Consider the following 7,181-nt stretch of genomic DNA (forward strand, 5'->3'; position numbering starts at 1 on the left):
CTTGCGTCAAAGATGTATAACGCCTCGCAGGACGGGTAGCCGCCTTGAGCCGCTTCATTTCCAGGTCAGCGGACAAGTGCCATTTCTTCTTCCATGCTCTCAATAAGTCCAAGAAGTTCGAGTGGACCGCCTTCTACGAAGAATCCTTGCAACAGCTGAAGAGGTATCTAACCTCCCCTCCGTTCCTCTCCAAACCCGTGGACGGGGAGAAGCTCTACTTTTACCTAGTGGTCTCAAAAACAGCCATCTCAGCAGTACTAGTTCGAGAAGAAGAAACGAAGCAATTGTCGGTCTATTATGTAAGCAAGTCACTCCTTGACGCGGAAACACGATACAGTCAATTGGAAAAATTAGTCCTCGCCCTCATCCATGCATCTAGGAAGCTTAGGCCATACTTTCAGTGCCACTCAATAGTTGTACTCACTTCCTTCCCACTCAAGAAGATACTGCACAAACCAGAGTTATCAGGTCGACTCCTACAGCGGACAGTAGAGCTCAGTGAGTTCGACATATCATACCAGCCTGGCACTGCTGTCAAATCCCAGGCCTTAGCTGACTTCATTGCTGATTTCACCCTGGATACCACCACCCAAGCAGAAAGTGAGTTGTTATGCATGAACAATGAATCACCCTCCAAGTGGACTCTCTTAGTGGATGGCTCGAGTAATGTAAATGGAAGCGGACTTGGAGTGGTACTGGTTGCACCAGAAAGAGACATCATCCAGCGGGCAATACAGTGTGGGTTCAAGTGCACAAAAAACGAAGCCGAATATGAGGCCCTCATAGTTGGACTTTCCTTAGCCAAAGAAATTGGAGCAAAGAAACTAAAGGTGAAGTCTGATTCCCAACTCGTGGTCAATCAACTGCAAGGCACGTATCAAGCACGCGACTCGAAGATGACATCCTACTTGAGCATGGTCAAGGAGCTGTAGGCGCAATTCGATGAGTTCTCCATCGTCCAAATCCCTAGAGCGGAGAACTCCCATGCTGACGCTCTTGCAAATCTTGGTTCAGCCCTCAAATGCTCTTCCCAGTCATCCATCCCTCTATTATTCATGCAGTGGCCTGCCAACTGGGAGGGACAACAACCAAACAAGCCACCTGAGGAAGCCATGGGAGTTGAACTAGCCGACTGCTGGATGACTCCGATAGTGAGATACTTGGAACATGAGGAACTCCCATCTGACAAGAATGAGGCACGATGACTAAAAGCAAGAGCCGCCAGATTCATCATACATGAAGGCCAACTCCTTAGAAAATCATTCTCGGGCCCCTACCTCAAGTGCACAAGCCTGAGGAGGCCCAACGTGTCCTTGCCGAGCTACATGAAGGCGAATGTGGAAACCATGCTGGGGGACACATCCTTGCACACTGGGTGATCACTGCTGGATATTACTGGCCGACCATACGCACCGGTTCGACCGCTTATGTGAAGAATTGCAACAATTGTTAGAGGTTTGCTCATGTCTCACACCTCCCACTAGAGCGACTCCATTCCATCCTCACACCCTGGCCCTTTATGAAGTGGGGAATGAACATCGTGAGAAAACTACCTACTACAACTGGACAACGAGTCTTCATGTTAGCTGTGACAGACTACTTTACGAAGTGGATTGAAGCCGAAGCCTTCGCACAAGTTGGAGACCGAGAGGTAAAAGCCTTCATCTAGAAGAATGTCATTTGCAGTTCGAGATACCGAAAGAGATCGTTACCAACAGTGGATCCCAGTTCACCAGTTCAGGCTTCAGGGATTTCTGTGACAAGTGGGGAATAAAATTGAGCTTCTTAACCCCCCGCAACCCCCAGTCTAACCGCCAGGCTGAGTCGTCAAACAAGACCATCATTCAGACACTAAAGAAGCGATTACAGAAAGCAAAGGGTGCATGGGCAGATGAGCTACCTGGAGTCCTTTGGTCATACCGAACCACGGCTCGCTTGTCAACGGGCGAGACCCCCTTCTCCCTCACATACGGTTCTGAAGCAGTCATCCCAGCTGAAGTATTAGTCTCGTCCACCAGGCTCCAATGGCTAGACGAGGTAGCAAACGACCAGAACCTTTGCCAGAACCCGGACACCATCAACGAGCTATACGAATGGGCGAGCATCCGTAATGTAGTCTATCAGTAATAGGCCACCCGACACTACAACCGCAATGTGAGGATCCAGACTTTCAAGATAGGCAACTGGGTCCTCCGCAAGATCTTCCAAAACACCAAGGAGATTAAGTCTGGCAAACTCGACCCCACCTGGGAAGGCCCCTACAAAATAACCAAAGAAGCAGGGAAGGGTGCTTACAAACTCTAGACCCCCGAGGGCAAAGACATCAGTAACAGTTGAAATGCCGTTCACCTCAAACGCTACTACTTCTAGGTGAACTTATCTTTTTTCTGTTTTCCTTGTTTATTTTAAAAGGGATGAGTAGGCCTATCCACCTCCTCATAGACAGTCGGCCTCATGGCCAAATATTAATGAAGTATTATTCAGAAATTTTTCATCTTTAAATCGACTTCGGTCGATCAATTATTGTTAACACCTTCAGATCAGTCATGCCCGATCCACGAAATTGCACCTTCAAATCGACCTTGTCCGATCCATGATTTTGCACCTTCGAATCGGCCCTGCCCGATCTGCCAATAACACCTTCAAGTCGACCCCGCTCGATTCATGATAACACCTTCGAATCGATCCAGCTCGGTTCACGAAAACACCTTCAAATCAACCCCGCTCGGTTCATGAAAACACTTTCGAATCGACCCCGTTCGGTTTACGAAAACACCTTTGAATCGACCCCGCTCGATTCACGAAAACACCTTCAAATCGATCCCGCTCGGTTCAAGGAATCATCTTCGGTTGGCCCCACCCGATCCATGAAGGGACGCGTCAAATCGGCTTAGCCCGACCTATGAATCACACCTTCGAGTCGGACCCGTCCGACCCAAGAATTCACACCTCCTGATTGACTTCACCCAATCCAAAAGACTTCGTATTCGGTCGGCCAGACCGAATGAATGGTTCTTACACCGACAATAAGCAAAGCACCAAACTAGCCCAAGATAAGGCTTACATGCCTTAGCCATTGGGCCACACTAAAGTGGCAAACACAACTTGGTGCATCTACAAGTAAAGAAACAATGAACAACTCATTCATCCATGAAGAAAGCATCAGAAGTTAGAACAACTGAGTATAATATAGATAGCCTCAAACGACTCAGTTCAAAATACATAAAAAGGGCACATGCCAAGAAAAAAGGGCATCACAGGCCCCAAAATACAAGGAAAAACTAAGCTAACTATCCTCAGTACGAGTCACCTCCTCCATCTCCGACTCGGTCATCATGTTCGCACCACCAGTACCTGTCCTAGTAGCCCGGTCGTTCGCATCCCCAACATTTGACGGCCCTTGCTGACTAGCAAGGTTAGGCATTTGTTCCTTGTCCTGTCCCCCTGGATGACCGATTCCCTGTTCCAGCAACTCCCACATGAGCTGGATGTCTTCGTCCGGATTCCAGTGAGAAGACTTCCCTTCCTTGAACTCAAGCATGAGTTCACCATGGGCCTTGATGATAGCGTCATCAGCGATGAAAATACACTGCCCCTTAAGGGACTCGATCTCTGCAGTCTTCTCGGCCAACTCACGCCTCAACTGCTCCAACTCATACTCGCTATCCCTCAAACGCTACTGAAATTCTTGGTCGACCTTTCGGGCTACTGCCTCTCTTTGGCACAAGCTGGTGTTGGCCTTGGATACATCCTGTATCTGTTTCTCCTGCGCCATGATAGACTTCCTCAGATGAAGACTGCTAGTGAGTACCTGCACAACAAAACATTGCCATTAGAACAAAATTCAGGAACAAAATCATCGAATACTACTATCATACCTGAACGGCGCGGGCTACCCCCCAATCAGCAGCAGCAATTGCACCCATCTGGCTCAGACGCGCCTAGTCCGCCAGGAACAAAAATGAGTCGGCCAACTTACTCATGGTAGTCGCATCAAAGTAAGTTGACACATTAGCCGGAATCGTGATTGTAATCGTCCCGGCCTCCTCATCCATGACTGCAGTCTGAGATGACCCAGCTTCAGCTACGGGCTGCTGACTCGGCGGCATCGCTAACACATCCTCTGCTCTCCTGTCCTCCCTGGCCAAGGACTCCCTCCTCATTTTCTCTTGGTGTCGGGCGATAGATTCGCTCACACTCGGGATGGTCAACTTCTTCATCAGTGATTCTGCAAGTGCAAACTCTCCAACGGTTAGTGGGTTCAGCCCGGACTCACCAAAAATGATATGATTGCAGTATCGACTCAGAATCACATCCCAAGTCTACTTCAGCGAGGGGAAGGGAGTACCTCTCTGTATCGCCTCTACTCCGACCCAAAGAATGCTGGTCCTCAGGTTGGACTTTGTTAGCACTACTCGCCAGTCCCTTTGCTCCAATAGGATGGCTAACACTTTCTGGGTCGCAACGTCTAAGCCGTCTCCACTCTGCCCAGCCTGATTGAACTCAAGCTCTGCAAACAAAAACACAATCAAGATTTAGTAATCAAAAGTACAAAAAAAAAAAAAAAACAACTAAGTTCTCACCAGTAGCTCGCCAGCTGATCGAGATCTCGCCCTGACCTCTCTCTTCAAAAACAGCCTGACCCCTCAGGAAGAAGTACCGGTCCTTCCAGTTCTTATCACTGGACCGCGGTCAATCACTATGTGGGACCGATCATGCCTCAAGTTCAACAGATACCGACCCTTCTCCTTATCATTCTTCTTCAAGAAGTACGAGTACAACAGCTTGTGCAACCCGAACCTCACTTGATTCTGAACACAAAGGTCATCGAAAGCCATCAGCAATCTCCAAGCATTAGGCATAAGCTGAGATGGGGCAATCATGAAGTGGTTCAATACCTCCCAAACGAGGCAAGGGACGGGTAACCTCAACCCATCATGAAACCACTTCTCATAAACACGAGTCCTGTTAGAGTCATGAAAGTGACTCTATTTTGGTAATAAAAATACCCCATTTGTGATTAAACTGAAGTATATTGAGACAATTAAAGAATTTATGAATTTATTCATGAAAATCGCTTCCTAATATTTTTCTTATGAATTTAACGTGTTTGGAATGATTTTGGAAAATATATGAGTTGATATTAGGTTGTGGTTTATGGATTACAGGCGGTTGATTTTGTCTCATTTATGCTATTTAGGGGGTAAAATGTCATGTTTTAAGGGGCTGATTTGTACTTTTTAATTGTGCGGGACTAAACGAAAATTTTGCAATATGTGCTATAAAAGAAAAAAACGCAGATCGAACCAGGGGCTGTTCATCTTCACTTTTCCGGGACCCTTCATCTTCCATTTCCGCGACCTCCGGCGACGTTTCATTTCCTCGACACAGACATCATCATCCCGTCAAAGCCACGGCAAACCGCCACGGCAAACCACCACCGAGAACCCACGCCCGACGCTTCGTCTTCCACAGGACTCTTCATCTTCCCGGCCAGTTTTGGCCGTTTTCCGGTGACGTTCCAGCTCCCCAAGGGTAGATCTCACTTCCCCACAGCCGGATCTACACTTCCCTAGCTTAGCCGCCCGCGAAAACCGCCGGAATCCGTGATTTAGCCGCCGTGCTCTTCATCTTCCAGGCCAGATCCTGCTCATTTCCGGCAACTCTCACCTCCCCGGGACCTGATCTGAACTCCCCATCCCCAGAGCTTTCCATCGGTACCTTCGGATCCCATTTCCGCCACCGTTTTCCGGAGACCCGCTGGAAAATTAACGTTTTCCGGCGAACCGCGGCTGTTCGGTATTCGGGCGTGTGTCGTTGTCGTTTTCGCCCCTTTCGCACCATATCGCTGTCGGTTACTTCCTCTCGCCATGGTCAGCTCCGTTTCCACCGTTTCGGCCTCCGTCATCACCACCATGAGCGGCTAAGCTCCTGGTTGTCTGTTACGGCATAGGCGAGATCGGGATTGACTCCACGACTCTCCTCATCAGCTCTCGACTAGTTGGATGAGCCCGTAATAGGACATTTGGTAGTATTGTGCTTCGGATTATATTTGTTTTCGTTTCATGATTGATTCGATACTTTAATATGATTTGGGCATACTTGTGATGAATATTGTTGTCCATTGTGATAATGTTTTCTAGAACTTACTGAATGATAAACGTTGGTTTGGAATAATTAAATGATGAATATTGCTTACATTACTTCGCATCGATGTAATTGGTTGTGTTTGGATTAATTTAATTTCTATATTGTTGGCTTTATTGTGAAGTTGGTTGATTGGATATTACGTGTGACAGATTGTATTTGTTAATGCGTACCAACTAGTGGTATTGCCTTGTAGCGTTTATCGACGTTCAATGATAGTCTTTAACCAATCGAACTTGAGTGATCGGGTGAGACAGGATAGATTATACCTAGAGTGGGGAAACCATTTCATGATTTACCTGCCTGTAGTGTTTAGGGGGTCGTAGAGGGTGGAGGAGAATTGTGTGAGTCGGTCTCCTGAACCAAAACCGTAACGGAACATTTATTATAAAGTTTTTATTAGTTTTAATTGCACTATTTCATTATTTGCATTTAGTCTATTTAGTTTCATTAATCCATTGCCAATTTCATTTCCGCTACTTAAAAACATTAGGTTTTAAGTCTTGCCCCTGTGGATTCGATCCTGCTTACCGCTACTACGGATTTAGGTTAATTTAGACGTGCGATCGTCTAACAAATTTTGGCGCCGTTGCCGGGGAGCAACGTGCTTTGACTTGTGTGTTTGGGTAGTTATAGTTTTTTTCTAGGTTTATTTTAGTCTTTGTTGTTTTGTTGTTTTGTTTGTATTATTTTCTTTCTTGTGATTATTTGTTTGCGTGAATTGTTAATATTGTGTTCCGTTTAGTTTGTCTCTTTGCATTTTTAGTTAATTATTTTCTTTTAGGTTGTTTGCGTAATTTCATTTTTACTTTGTTTTTATTTATTTTATTTATTTCATTTTATTTTCATTGGAATGAGTTCATTTGTGTTTGTTTTGTTTGCAGAAAATTGCAATTGGGAAAACGCACGCGTGTCGTGAGCATTGAAGATCCTGCAGTCCCGATTGTGAAATTCTCTTAACCTTTGATTTTTCTTTTTACTAGGATTTAATTTTTGCCTTAGTATTAAATCTTTAGGTTGCATTGATAAATTTA

This window comes from Pistacia vera, unplaced genomic scaffold (genome assembly GCF_008641045.1).
Source record: "Pistacia vera cultivar Batoury unplaced genomic scaffold, PisVer_v2 Contig350, whole genome shotgun sequence".
NCBI lineage: Eukaryota > Viridiplantae > Streptophyta > Magnoliopsida > Sapindales > Anacardiaceae > Pistacia > Pistacia vera.